This window comes from Podarcis liolepis (genome assembly GCF_965112155.1).
Source record: "Podarcis liolepis genome assembly, chromosome: 10".
Taxonomy (NCBI): Eukaryota; Metazoa; Chordata; class Lepidosauria; order Squamata; family Lacertidae; genus Podarcis; species Podarcis liolepis.
The window spans coordinates 32,318,886-32,334,617 of NC_139562.1; the positions used below are offsets into that span (position 1 = coordinate 32,318,886).

Genomic DNA, 15,732 nt, shown 5'->3' on the forward strand with positions numbered 1-15,732 from the left:
ATCGTCTGCGGGGTCCGGGACATCCATCTGCAACGGCGCCTCCTAGCCAAGCCAGACCTCACGCTACAGAAAGCCATTGAGGAGGCTGTGGCCTCAGAAGCTGCTGAACGCTCCGCCCAGGAGATCCGCAAGTCCAGCAGCCCGCGTCTTGCTAGGGAGCCAGTTCCGGTGCATCATGAAGAGGCAGCAGTGAGGAGGCATCCTCCAGTGAAGACGATGACGTGCACCAGACAAAGCGGGAGCGCAGGAAGTTCCAACAGAAGTCCAAGGGCCAACCGGAATGTGCTGGCTGCGGAGGCAACCATTCCCGTGCCAAGTGTCGATTCAGAGACGCCATCTGTAGGAAGTGTTCCAGAAGGGGCCACATCGCTAAGGTCTGCCGATCGGCTCCGTCTGACACCCCCCCTTCATCGACTCGCAAGTCCAAGTCTTCACTCCAGTCTGCCAAGGAAAGTTGTTTCGCTCTCACCAACTGCCGCTGCCCGTCTGGAACCACGATTGGCCAAACCGACTCGCCTACGCGACGCAAGCTGAACGTCACGGTGCTCATTGAAGGAGCTCCATGTGACATGGAGATCGACACCGGGTCTGCCCTGTCCATCGTGTCATGGAGCACCATTAAAAGACTGGTACCCAGAGTGTCCAAAAGGCAACTCGACTCTCACCGCGTACACCTGAGAGACTACCAGGGAAACGACATTCCCGTGGTAGGCGTTGGCCGGTTCCGGATCGCCTTCAAGGATTTTTCGGGCCTGCTCCGGTTGGTGGTGGTCGAAGGTCAGCGGCCAAGCCTCCTAGGGCTAGACTGGTTTGATGCCCTCGGCCTGGAAGTCACCGGCATCAACTGCATCTCTAACGCAGAGACTGAGGGTCTGGTCAAAGACTTTGCCGAGGTTTTTGACGGCACCTTGGGCCAATATACAGGTACGCCCATCTCCTTTAGCCTTGATCCACAAGTCGCCCCCATCAAGCTAAAGCCACGCCGGGTTCCCTTTGCTCTCAAGGCTAAGGTGGACGAACAACTGGACAAACTGATCGCCCAAGGAGTTTTGGAGCCGGTTGACCACGCAAAGTGGGAAACCCCCATCGTCACGCCTGTCAAGCCAGATGGGTCGGTGAGAATCTGCGCTGACTACAAGTGCACGATCAACAAGGCACTTCAGCAGCACGCTTATCCGGTTCCTGTTGTCCAACACCTGCTGCATTCCCTGGGTGAGGGTAAGGTCTTCGCTAAGCTGGACCTTGCCCAAGCCTATCAACAACTGCCAGTCGATGATACCACTGCTGAAGCCCAGACGATCATCACCCACCGGGGGGCATTCCGTTGCCGCCGGTTGCAGTTCGGGGTGAGTGTGGCTCCTGGCATCTTCCAAAGCCTTATGGAGCGTCTCCTGCAAGGGCTTCCGGGCGTGGTACCATATTTTGATGACGTCTTGGTGTCTGCAGACTCACACCAGCAGCTGTTCGAGCGCCTCCGTGCCGTGCTGACCAGGTTCCAGGAGGCCGGGCTCAAGGTAAAGAGGGAGAAGTGCCAGATCGCCGTTCCACAGGTAGAGTTCCTGGGCTATCTTATCGATGCCTCCGGTCTTCATCCAACCACATCCAAGATCCGCGCTATCCAGCAGGCCCCCACCCCAAAGAACAAAACGGAGTTGCAGGCATTCCTGGGGCTGCTGAACTTTTATAACATGTTCCTGCCCCACAAAGCCACAGTGGCTGAGCCTCTTCACCGACTCCTTAGCACTAAGACGCCTTGGGCCTGGGGTCATCGGGAGACGGCGGCCTTCAACGCGGTCAAGGCTCTCCTTTCTTCAGACAGTGTGCTGGTACAGTACAGTGAATCCAGGCCGCTGGTCCTTGCCTGCGACGCCTCACCTTTTGGCATCGGTGCTGTCCTTAGTCACCGTTTTCCAGATGGAAGAGAAGCACCGCTCGCCTACTTTTCCAGGACACTATCTCCGACGGAACGGAATTACAGCCAGCTCGACAAGGAGGCATTGGCACTTGTGGCTGGAGTGAAGAGGTTCCATGAATACCTCTATGGCAGGACTTTTGACCTCATCACTGACCACAAGCCACTCCTGGGCCTCCTCGCCGGTGATCGTCCAACTCCACCGGTCCTCTCACCACGCATGCTGCGATGGACTGTTTTCCTGGCTGCCTACCACTACCGGCTCATCCATCGCCCGGGGAAATCGATGGGCCATGCCGACGCCCTCAGCCGTTGCCCTCTTCCAGCATTTGTGGAAGACCCGGCTCCAGCTTCATCGCTCCTTCTGATTGAGGATCTTCCGGCAGCGCCTGTATCGGCTGCCACTGTGGCCTCCGCATCTGCCCAGGATCGCACCATCAGCCGGGTGCTCAACTGGGTGTGGAGGGGGTGGCCACAAGGGCCTTTTGCATCGGAGTTCCAGCCCTTCGCAACCAGACAACATGAACTCTCAGCTCATCGCGGCTGCCTGCTGTGGGGAGACCGCATCGTGATTCCCCAGGGACTCCGTCAGCGCGTCCTGGAGGCTCTGCACGTTGGCCACCCGGGAATTGTCAAAATGAAGGCGTTGGCTCGGTGTTACGTCTGGTGGCCTAATATGGACGATGCCATCACTGCCTGGGTGTCCGCCTGTCAAGCGTGCCAGGAGTCGAGGCCTGCACCACCGGCAGCTAAGGGACACACCTGGGAGACGCCAAAGACACCCTGGTCGAGGGTGCACATCGATCTGGCTGGCCCCTTTCACGGCTGGACCTTTATGGTAGTGGTGGACGCCTATTCCAAATGGCTGGAGGTCGCCCTGATGCCCTCCACCACTACCGAAGCTGTCATCCGGGTGCTGCGAGGCCTGTTTGCAACGCATGGGTGTCCTGATGTCCTTGTCTCTGACAACGGACCGCAGTTCACGTCAGGCACGTTTGAGCGGTATCTTTTGGGACTGGGCATCCGCCATGCCCTAACGGCACCCTTTCATCCATCCAGCAACGGGCAAGCGGAAAGAATGGTGCGCTCGACAAAAGAGGCACTGGCGCGCCTGGACCGGGGAGACTGGCATGAGCGGGTCGCCGAATACTTGTTCGTGCAACACATCACCCCTCATGCGGCCACAGGGAGGAGTCCTGCTGAACTGCTTATGGGCCGCCGCCTCAGGTCACCGCTCGACCGGCTACACCCAGACTTTGCCGTGGCTGAACCCCCAGGCTGTGCCAACGCACCACGGTCATTTGTCCCAGGAAACCAGGTCTTTGCCCGGAACTATGTGGGGGACATCCCTTGGGTGCCAGCCACAGTAGTGGGAGTCACTGGACCTCGCTCGTACCAGGTGGCACTCGAAGACGGACGCTTGTGGCGACGGCACATAGACCAGCTTAGGCGCAGGGTTGGGGACTTGGACACTACCGAGGTGCCCCCAACTGTGCTTGCGGCTCCAGAAGAGACACGTACAGATGGCGAGGCCCCACCTACACCTCCCTCGCAAACTGCCAGCGTGGAGCCGAACAAAGCCGTTTCAGAACAGACTCAGACCACTCCACTTGCGGAGGCTCCACCCACAGCAGCGGATCCAGGGGAGTTGGTTCCAACACCACCTAGGGTCGCACCACAGCCTCAGCGAGAACTGTGTGGCCCTCCGGACTTGGCTACCAGTCCCCGGCGGTCTGGCAGAGTTTCCAAGCGCCCAACTTATTTAAAGGACTATGTTGTTGGACAGGTATCACTGTTGGTCTAAGTATGGGAAATGTAACCGATATGCTTTTGTGCTTAATTGAACCATTACGCGTAGTGCTGTATATAAGGAAACCATTACGATTGTAACTAACGCCTTATCTCGGTGGGGAGGGGTGTTATGTAGTGTAGTTTCACCCTGGGCCAACAGGGGGATACTGTATATAGTTTTCACTCGGGTCTGTAGATAGTTTTCACTCAGGTCCGCGTCCGTTATTTTAGGCGGGAACTCTGGGCTGTTGTGGTTACAATGTTGACAGCCGGCTGCCTATAAATACAGGCCGGCTGAGCTGTTCGCAGTCAGTTCTATTCCAGCTTACCATAATAAAGAGCTACTTGAAGAAATTGCTGTGCCGGCTGCTATGTCAACCCACGACTTAACAGCCAACATTCAAACTTCAGAGATCTACTAATTCCCATTATACTTCAGTGTTGAGTGGCACTCATTAGACCACTGCCTTTTTATCAATATCCACAAAAACCAAGAAGATAATAGCATCACAATCTAGTTTTGATGTATTCATATATGAGACTATTTATTTTGCTCGTGACATGACTCTCAGGAGACAAGCAAATCTCCGGAAAACTGGGAGTCTCCTGAAAGTACTGCAATGGCTGGAAACAACAACTAATCAGCATGGCGGTAATGTTAGAAATTTCAGAGACAAAAGTCTAGGTTTTAAAATAAGTACTTCTGCCTTCAATAGGCTTATACGGTACCTTCCAATAAAGATCGGAAGATTAAATCATAAAGGTTATGGTTTTTAAATATCTAGTTGTGGGAACAGAAAGCCTACTATCCAAATTTACATAGTAAACTATTGGCTGTGTGATTTCTGTTCATCTACATGTTCCAAAGTTCCCCAAACTATTCAGAATTCTGTGTCCGAACACACACACTACATTCCACTACACCAGTGTGGTGCAGTGGTTAAGAGCGGTGGACTCATAATCTGGTGAACAGGGTTCGCGTCTCCGCTCCTCCACATGCAGCTGCTGGGTGACCTTGGGCTAGTCACACTTCTTTGAGGTCTCTCAGCCTTACCTCACAGAATGTTTGTTGTGGGAGAGGAAGGGAAAGGAGATTGTTAGCCACTTTGAGACTCCTTAGGGTAGTGATAAAGCAGGATATCAAATCCAAACTCTTCTTCTTCTCTTCTACATATATATGAGAATAGTGCTGTGCAATTATTTCACTCGTTTTCCTGTTCAAAACCTTCCAACAGTTTGTAGTAAAACAGCATTTGACTTAAATAACTTTCTTCCAGATAGATGGTGTATGCGCGCATGCGCGCGCGCGCGCACACACACACACACACACACACACTGTTCCAGCACAGCACTAGATCACCCAAATATTGCTGCTCCCAGATGGCTGGATTGCCTCCAAGCCCCAAGGGCATTACTGACTGCTAAGGCCTCCAGCAGCTGTCCTCTTATAGCATAGTAATGACTCTCATATTATCAAACAGTATTTTTTATTAGCATAAATTCCCCACCAGTTACTGAGCAACTGAATTCCTCGTGGCTTTGATATACAGAAATATTTCATCCAGTCCCAGAATCTGCAAAAGCATTAGCCACCCAACAAATCTTCACCTTACACAAAGAACTAAGAAGCAACAACACGCCATGATTGCCCCCTCTGTATGATTAATGAATCTATTTACGGTATTTATTTTTATTTACCTGTTTGTTTAGGGAATTTTTAAATCCCCACTTTTCCACTCTGAACAACGTGCTCAAGGTGGCTCATAGCAAATTAAAAATACTTACTTAAAAACAATAACCTCAAAACAATCAAGAAGTTATAATTAACAAAAACATACACCAAAGGAAGCAAAAAGGCCATATTAAATCAAGTGGTAGGGAACCCGTAGTCCTCCAGATATTGCTTGAATCCAACTCTCATCAGCCCCGGTTACCTTCCCCAATAATACAACAACATATGGAGAGTCACAGGTTAGCCACCACTGCACTAAAGGGAAGCCAAAGGCTAACAAAACTTAAAAGTTCTTCAGTCAACAACTCAAGACCAAAGGAGCGAGGCTAAGCAGACCACTAGGGAGAGGAGTTCTACATCCTTGGCACCACTTCTGAGCACACTCTTTTCCACAAACATGAAATGGGGGACTAAATGATCCTCAGCGTTCCTTCCAACTTTGTGATTCTGTGTACAAAAGAGAGAGGAAGTTACACAAAATAGCTTATCCCACTAAGGGATCGAAGGATTGCATGAGATGAGAGAGTCCTTTAAGTATACAGGTCCCAACTTGTTTAGGGTTTTAAAGGTGAATTGTGCCTCGATTCAACACTTTGAATTAGGATGGTCAGTTGTGCAGTGTCAAAAAGAAGGGTTTGCATCATCAGATAAAGAGGACAAAATAAAACAGCAATTTGCACATGATTTATATTTATAGACACAAGAAATAATTACCAAAATTTAAATAAAAATATATGTAATATAATTTACCACATTGGGGAAGTGACTAGAGTTGCTGCAAACTGCCAGGTAGAAATGTTCTTTCTTGTGCTCAGGTCCTGCTTGCAGGTTTCCCACAGGCATCGGTTGGCCATGGTGAGAACAGGCTACTGGACAAGATGGACCACTGGCCTGATCCAGCTGGCTCTTCTTGTGTTCTTAAGGCATCAGGTGACTTGGTGCATCTGCTCCACCTGCTGACCAGGTGCTGCTAACTGTGGATGGGCAGCTTCAAGGTTCCTGCTCTCCTTTTTCATGCTTCCTTACCTTTAAAGCAGACTCAAGCTGGAAAGCCCTCCAAGAGAATACACCTTCAAAGAGAGGACTGCCTTCTGACGGTCCTTCAGAACAGACTGACAGCCAATGAAGTCAATATAAAAATGGAGTAACATCCTTGGAAAAAAAATATAGCTCCAGTCAGCACTTTCACAGCTGAATTTCATAGCAGCTGAAGTTGCCAAAACCTCTTCAAAGGAAGTTCCATATGGAGTACATTACACTAATCTGATCTTCATGTAACCAAGGCATATGAGGTAAGGCCAGTGTCAACTACAGAGTGAGCCTTCTCAGTGGCCATGTCCTGTTTATGGAATCTCCTCCCTCCCCAGGGAGGTCAATCTGCCAGCATCACTGTTATCCTTTCGATAACAGTCAAAATCATTTCTATTCTCCCAGCTTTCCTAAGTTTATATAGTTTTAGCTTCTGCTGTGGTTTTCATTTTTTATTGTATCTTCTTCTTTTCTTCTGTTGTATTTGTATTTAAATCACCCTGGAAACATGACTGAATAGCAGCATATGTGCTTTAAAAATAAGTGTGTGCCTAACTATGCCCAGGTCTGCTTCCTCCAGAAATCTGCACAGTCAGTATACCAGCCTAAGCTCCTGGCCACTGCTTCAGCCTAGGGAACTGGAAGTAAAGCTTCCAAGCTGCAAACTTCTTCTTTTTAAAATTGAGGGTTTTGAAAAAGTTAGACAAAGATCAACAAACCAGGAGAACAATTTTAACGAGCAAGATGTAAGGGGGCAGGTTGCAGCAGTAGTGCATAAAAGAAAACAATTAAGACAATATGGCAGTGTGGCTAACCTTCGGTCTTCCAGATGTTGTTGGGCCACATCTCACGCCATCTCCAATCGCTATAGTCCAACAACATCTGGAGGGTTACAGGTTGGCTTCTCTGGTCATCTTTCCCCAATGCAAATCTGGTTTTTCAAGGCAGAGAACAATCCCATGCACAACAACATGGATTTTTGTGTGGGGGAGGAATCAGCTATGGAAGGCACCAAGAACAAAGACAGCTGCACAGACTGATAGCGTTCCTGCTTGATTTTTTTGTTTAGCAATGGGGGAGGGGGATTCATGCTCAATAAACATTACTTGCAAAAACATTTGTGCTGCAGCTAGCTGGAACAGACTGAGCAATGCTACCAATCTGTGCAGCTTTCTTTGTTCCCGGTTTGCAAATCCATCCAAAACAGGCTATATTACTACCACTGAGTTGGCAGCTCTACTGTCCAAGAGTACTTATACATTGTTTGGATTAAGCTTCCATTTGTTTTGCAGTCCCTTAATGATCTCAGAACGCCACAGTCTCTCTACAATGACATGGAAAGAGAAGTAAGTCGAGTCATTCCTGGGCAATCCCTCCCAGAGACTTCATGGGGGGACAGACAACTGCATGGAGAGACTGCATCCCAGAGACTGCATGGAGGACAAGAGTCCCTCATGACACTGTAAGCCAATGGTCAAGATGGTAAGCAGAAGTCCCCCAGCACCAGCTACTGACAGCTACTCTCTGGAAGGATCAGAGACACCATAAAATGATGCCCACAGCCAAGTGGTCCAGAAGCATAGTACAATAGATGGTTATGCAAGCTGCTGAGAGGTCCATCAAAACCTACAGGGATATAACTACCTCTGTCCAGTTCCTGAAATCAATTAACTACTAGGGTGCTACCAGGCCATCTCAGTCTCCAATCCGGGCAATAACTTGGATTAAGATGGATTTAGAAAATCTAGCATCTGGAAAAACTTAACATGGGTTAGAACCACATCTTTAAGGACCGTGCCCCAACAGTGAATACTGGAAATGGGCTAGAACTTACCCAATATGGTAGATTCCAATAAGGCTTTCTCAGCAGTTTAACTATTGCTCCACCTGTCCGAGAGACATTTGTCATCCTCAAGCCAGCCCACATCTGGCTGCCTAAATCAATGGACAAGATGGAAGCACACAGCTTGCCAGCTTCATCCTCCAAGAATTAGGTCCACTTTTAAGGCTGTACAACTGAATGGTATCTCTAACAAGCTGGCAAGCAGTTACCAGATGTCTAAACAAACAGTCCTGCTTTTTGTTGTTTTTGATAATGGGCAACAAAATTATCTTCTCCTTGTCCTCTACCTATGATTGCACCATTCTAAGGAATTCTTTATAAATGCTTCTTATTTTTACTTCTTTAGAACCCAAATGCTCCAAAATGTGAAAATCCAGTGTGAAATCACTTACATAGGCTTTTAAAAAACTAGCAAACACCAACACGGATACCCCTCTGTTCAACAATTCCACATTCTTTTATGAATCTTTTATTTTTCTTTTCTTTTGAAAAACATGTCCTTTGGAGGTGGCTGGATCCTTAACTCTTTTACTTGAAGGCTGCATAGCACCCCTGACATTTTTGGGGGTGTTCGTTTTCATTTTTCAAATCAAAACAAGCTACACTCCTACAGCAAAGCTACCTCCCTGCCGTTGCACAGAACTCAATGCCGCTAGTGGAAGTACCGATAGATCACTAATGCAAAGGTGTGGGAGGGTGGGGAGGTTGTCATAAAGGACAGCTCTATGACTTGCATCTAATCCTGGTTTCTGACCCTGTAAAAGCAGAAGAAGATGACAGCAATATTTTGAAGGGAAGTTCCATCCACAGTTGACAAGAAAGGAACTGTGATGTGTGGTACTGTAAGGAGATCATTCGGGATTGACAGCAATGTTCTGCACATTTCAGAGATGGAGTCTCTCTCTCATGCTGCCAAGCTGACAGTTTTGCCTGCCTGCAATTCCCTTTCCCGGATAAGAAAAAAAGAATGAGACTATTTCTCAATTTCTCTTCATTTCTTTGCTCCTGGGCATTGGAAATCAGAACAAAATGAAAGACGTATTATGAGGGGGCTGGAAGAAATAAACGTCTAGAGAATTATTGCGGTGGAGGGAAGAAAGGAGGGGATGGGAGAAAGAACAGGATGATGCAGAGGCTTTAAAAACAATATGCAAATAAGGCACAGCAAAATCATTTGTTATTGACAAAAGCCCAAAAGACTGAGCCAAAGGGAGTAAAAACTGTTCCCTCCCATACTGGGTGAAAAGAATACATGGATTGGAGATAAAGAAAGTAGGGAGGAGGCTCCCCACCTTTCTGATTCCCACCCACCCTCAGAGCCCACATTTCCACATGCCCCTGACTTAATCCATCATTCGCAGCCCAATCCTATGCATATATACTCAGAAATTAGTCCCATTGAGTCAAATAGGCCTTAACCCTAAGTAAGTTTGTACAGGATTGCAACCTTAGGCTGGGACTTGCTTCTGAATAAACATGAACCAAATTGTAGCATTAGAGATGCACTGAAGAGAATGGGAGTAGTACAACTGCGCGGTAAGCAAAATATTAATTCCTATCCACAACCATTAGTATGCGGTTGAAACATAGGCAACTCTGAAAACAAGCCCCCAAGAACATATTATTATTATTATTATTATTATTATTATTATTATTATTATTATTAAAAGGGTAAGCTGACTTAGACTATCAGCAATAGTGGCTGTTCATAGCTTTTCCAAACTATAACTACTTTTGTGCTCGACCCAGGATTATCAACAAGGCTGGCCCTATGATAAACAGTGCATGGGTCAAGGGGCACAATTAAAGCCCCCTTCCATGCTGTGAGTCGTATTGCCAAGTTGTGTGGCTTATGCTGGATTCTCCTACTGCTCCCAGGCTTTCCCAGCAATGGCCATGAAAAGAATCCAGAGCTATTTCTCACTAATTTTGCCCTAGCTCACTGCAGACGGTACAGTCAACAAACACTGAGGGCTCATTCACACTGGTTCCACCTCCCCCCCCCCCAAGAAAGCCTGCTGTTTACAGCTGAATCAGAACCAACACCACTCTTTCTTTTTGCAGATTGATGTTTGTTCTGATTCAGTTGTAAATAGCCGTGGGATAAACGAAAAACTGCTCAAACCCAAGATTAGAATGCACAGAACAAACAGAAAACTCTCAGACCCATGCATGTGACAAGCGCAGTGTGGATGAGTCCTCAGTCCCTGAACGCTGTCTGGTGCCCTAAGGGTGAGTGCCCATCTTGGTTATCAAATTGTTCTCACAAAATACACCTTCCTGAGGTAGCCAAAATTCTTACAAAGTCTTCTGGCAGATTTCTTTGAGCCATGTGCCTACCAGTCATCAAAATGCACATTATCCCTACCAACATAAATTCCTTCTTCAACAAGCAGCCATTGGAGAAAAAGTAATTTGGATTGGGCTGATGGTATGGAGGGGTGGGGAGGGATTTCTCTTTGCCCCTGCACTGATTATCCTCTGGGGCTAATAGTAGTGCTCCACAGGGGCTCATCTGGATTGGGTTCACACAGTGTGAACAGAAAGAGTTAAGACTTCCTCCTCCGTGTTCCCAATCCCAATCACCACGCACATGTGTATTTTTTTTAAGAGACTAAAAATATTTGGGGATTGTAATATGGAACTCAAATGTAACAGCGAATCACTTAATCAGAAGATATTTTGTTCATCATCTAAGTAATGACAGGATTCCTCCAACTGTTCACAACAGGTAATCAAAAATATCTCTGCTGGGGGAAGGGGGTTTAATGAAATGACACAGCTTCTTTATTCCATTGCACAAGTTATAGTTGTGAAGATTTTCCCACGTTTCTTTAAAATCTTGAAACTATTTTTTCTTGCTCTTCTCTCAGTGGCCCTTAAAAGTACCTGTTAAACCCGGCATCCCCAAACTCGGCCCTCCAGCTGTTTTGGGACTACAACTCCCATCATCCCTAGCTAACAGGACCAGTGGTCAGGGATGATGGGAGCTGTAGTCCAACATCATCTGGAGGGACACGGATTTCCCATCCCTGGGATAAAAACTTAACCAAATGATGTACTAGCCAGCTACTGAGTAGAAAGCTTGGAACCCAAGTAATATCTGGAAGATGGTGGTGCAATATGGCCTCCTCCCTATTATGTCACCATTGCTGGAGGGCAAATTTGGGGATGCCTGTGTTAGACCTAAACTGGCCCACTGACCAGCAATAAGTCCGATATGTGTCTCTCTGTCACAGCAACTGTAGATGGCACAGCAAAAATATAGTACTCTCTCTCCCAAACCACCTTCCACTGACTGGCCCAAGTAGAAATTTTACAGTTACTCTTCCCAACCGTGTGTGTGTGTGTGTGTGTGTGTGTGTCTGTGTCCAACTCAGGAAAACACTTTGTGCATCTATTAAATCTTTTACCACAATATATTTGTTAGACTTTAAGATGCCACAAAACTCCTTGTTGTTTTTGCCGCAGCAAACTAACAACAACAATAATACAGCAACCCAAATAGTAAACAGCCTTTCTGTCTCTGGTACACAAAGTCACATTTTTTTACAGAAGGTGAAGGTTCTCTTCTGGTAATTTGCTTGAACAAGCCATTTAAAGTTTTTGTCTCTCTTTCTGTGCCCTAACTTCTCAACAAGAAGGCGGGGTGGGAATATGTACAACTCAAATCGTCATCATCAATTGTCTTAACAACAATCTCAAGTCAAGTGTGCCAATGCAACTTTGATAATATTTCTTTCTACATACCACAGGTCTCTCAACTCCCAGCTAATACACCTATTTCTTCTTTTAATCTGTTTGTTTTATCTAACCTTCTCCCACACACAGTCAGGCACGGGTTAATTAATTTATTCTACAGTGGTACCTCGGGTTAAGTACTTAATTCCGTTCTTAACCTGAAACTGTTATTAACCTGAAGCACCGCTTTAACTAATGGGGCCTCCTGTTGCCACTGCACTGCCGGAGCACGATTTCTGTTCTCATCCTGAAGCAAAGTTCTTAACCCGAGGTAATATTTCTGGGTTAGCGGAGTCTGTAACCTGAAGCGTATGTAACCTGAAGCGTATGTAACCCAAGGTACCACTGTATTTAGCAACATTTATATACCACTCAATTGTAAATAGAACTTCTAAGTCGTTTACAAAAAATAAACAAGAAAATTGTCAACAAACCATAAGTGTACTATGGAAACCTATAAATGTCTACTCATAAGTAAGTCCCAATGAGTTCAATGAGGCATACTCCCAAGTAAGACAGAAGAGAACTGCAGTCTTGATTTTAATAAGACTTTTATGTGTAAAATTCTAAAAGAAAGATATTGCCGCCTGTTGCTGAGTAAAACTACCACAATAGAAACCACCAGAATTTTCCCCCACTTTAATGTTTTAAAAAGAAGAATATATTAATATGTTAGAATTAGGATATGAGCAGTAAGAGCAATGGAAGCTGGTGAAATAAAGGGCAGTTGAGCAGGTAGGTTTGCCTTAGCTCTTTAGAGAAGTGATGCCTATTATTGAGGAACCAGACACTCCAGTTGACCAAGTATTTTGAGGACATCTGTCTGTATGATTTCTCAGTTATCTTTAGGTAGACAATTGAGTTTTGTGCTGGATCCTGTGCACTGATCAGCCCAGCAAACCACTCTAAAAGGAAGCCAGTTGCAGAGTTTCCAAAACTTCTCACAGCAAAGAAATGAAGCAGAACACTTGGCATTTCCAAGGTTCTTCTTTATATGGGGACAAATTACAGTGGTACCTCAGGTTACATACGCTTCAGATTACAGACTCCGCTAACCCAGAAATAGTGCTTCAGGTTAAGAATTTTGCTTCAGGATGAGAACAGAAATCGTGCTCCGACAGCACAGCGGCAGCAGGAGGCCCCATTAGCTAAAGTGGTGCTTCAGGTTAAGAACAGTTTCAGGTTAAGTACCGACCTCTGGAACGAATTAAGTACTTAACCTGAGGTACCACTGTATTTAGAATCCCAGGGCCATTTAGGAGATAATGTTGTACTGTACTCATGTATAAAAACTCAGTTACTTCAAAATGGATGTCACAAGCATCTATCTTGTACTTGGGACTAGGAACAGAAATAAAATTATCTCATGAGTGGTGGTCCTGGGGATTAATCAAGAAGAAAAAGGAGAAAAAAATGGTAACCCTACTTGTACCCTGCAAATGCACAACTCAAAACATATTGTTAGACTACATAGCAACAGCAGGATTGTCAACTTATTTTTACTGGCTCTGCTCATGTGAGTTTAAGAGCAACCTGCTGTGCAAAAAATAAACTTGCTTTAATCTATAGCTTCATGGCATCCTGGCAAATTGATGAACTTCATTTTCAGCATCCACACACTGAAAAGTAAAGCTTTGTTACAAATGAAAATATGCCAAATATTTTGAGTCTTCCCCCCCTTGTAAAGGGACTCTGAATAAACTGATAGATGCTGCAACCTGTGCTTTAAGGAGTAAATCCCCTTGACCACAGTGGGACTTACTTAGATGGATGCCAGCTGATAAACACAGAAGCTCAAGCTGGATGTTTTTTGCACCACTGGCAAAGCTTCACCTGTTTACTTTTTGTATATCAGACTGCTGTTAAATGTATAGGAGAAAATGGGAGGGGAATCGATATACCCGTATTTTTCGCTCTATAAGACGAACCAGACCACAAGACGCACCTAGTTTTGGGAGGAGGAAAACGAGAAAAAAAAATATTCTGAATCTCAGAAGCCAGAACAGCAAGAGGGTTCGCTGCGCAGTGAAAGCAGCAATCCCTCTCCTGTTCTGGATTCTGGGATAGCTGCGCAGCCTGCATTCGCTCCATAAGACACACACACATTTCCCCTTACTTTTTAGGAGGGAAAAAGTGAGTCTTATAGAGCAAAAAATATGGTATCTACCATTGGCTTCACTTTTATTGTGACCCCTGGCTCCACCTACCATTCACTGCCTCTCCCTCCACCCCACCAAGTCCAATGAGAACTGGTCAACAGTATTAATAGTGGCTTACCTCGTAAGTTTGCTGTAATGATTCTAAATGTATGTGAGGCAGTATGAGCATATAATATTATAGATTATACAGGATTCACTAGGTATTATTTTCACGATACAGACAAATTGCATTTGTCTTGGAAAGTAATTTATTGAATTGAACTGACCAAAGGCCATGGCAGTTACAAATATAAAACAGGAACAACAATCCATATTAACTGACAATACCAAATTATGAACAAAGCAAATTATAATCTAAACCACAGTTATTTTGATCTTCACCTTTCTGAGGTAGAATAATGGTGCAATTTCTGTGATCCAATAACCCTGTAGGAGAGATCATGGATTCTAAGCACCCTAGAAATGTAAGATGCTGATTACTGAGAGGAAATTAGTGAAATGAAAGATCTTGTGAAAATAATGATCCACCTTGTCACTATCTGCAGAACACACATGAGAATAGCAGACAAGTCTAGGTACACACATACACATGTATTTCTGGCATAATTTCTAGTTAGAATCTCTCTTCCATTCACAAACATAAACCTCTGACCCAGGATCTGGGAAAAATAAAAGACAAACCCTGAAAGTTGTTTAACCATTCTATGCTCATTTTGACTTCAATTATCCACAGAGAAACAGGACTGAAAAGAAGAAAAAGAACAGGAATGGAAGCACTGTCAGATCAGCTGTCTGGAAGGGAATCACTCAGGCCTCATTCCACAGGGAAAAGGCAGGCATTCAAAGCTAGAGCTACAATTTTCCTGGCTGACTAGATGCTCATTTCAGCCAAGGAAGGAACAGCACCTGTTCCAAGTGCCTGGTTTCAGAGAGTGCCAGGCGGTTGTGAAAAGACAGGGAATAGCCTGAACTCTGCCCAAATTCCTGCATTGTGTTAGCAATGTGGAATCTAATCTTTTCTTGGAATCCACCTATCTGTGGACCTTTTAGTCTCAGGAAAGGCTGCCAAAGCCAGGTCCCTGTGTATCCAGCCTTTGTTTATATCTTAACCAGTTCTCTGTCCCATTGCTAAAAAGCAGCGGCACATTTACCACACACTCACAAATCCCCTTCCGGACAAACGGTGAGCCTGTAAGGGACCAAAAGGGGGAAGGGACTACAAACTTCCCTGTCTGTGATTCCCTAGAGATCAAGAGTTCAGACAGGCAGTGAGAGTGTCATCATACCTGTATTTATGAATAAAGAACTCCAAGAGCCAGAGCTGTCATATCTGCATCCTTCCTCTGCATGTAGAAACAGGGGAGGAGGAAAGGGGAGGGGGAGGAGCGACTAGCTTTAACTGGATTGTACCGGCAGCAGCTCCATCACAATTCAATCTGTCAAGGACTGTACCAAGAAATGTGTTTCTTCAAGATTTAGACAAAAGAGAAAAGGGGGGGGGGGAGAGAGAGAAACGCTTCCCAAC

General features: G+C 45.8%; 1 protein-coding gene across 11 annotated transcripts in view; it reads right to left on the reverse strand.

The window, feature by feature from the left end:
* The window catches only part of TCF20 (transcription factor 20), a 201,662-nt gene that overhangs the window by 133,567 nt on the left and 52,363 nt on the right, over positions 1 to 15,732 (reverse strand). Inside the window, exon 1 of one of the 11 annotated variants that reach the window (XM_083462641.1) lies at positions 15,494 to 15,614. The exons of 9 other annotated variants lie outside the window; for them this stretch is intronic. The gene's annotated coding sequence lies outside the window, so the exon portion shown is untranslated. Of the gene's footprint in view, positions 1 to 15,493; positions 15,615 to 15,732 lie in introns of those variants that run through there. One more of the 11 variants, XM_083462626.1, reaches the window with a different exon arrangement.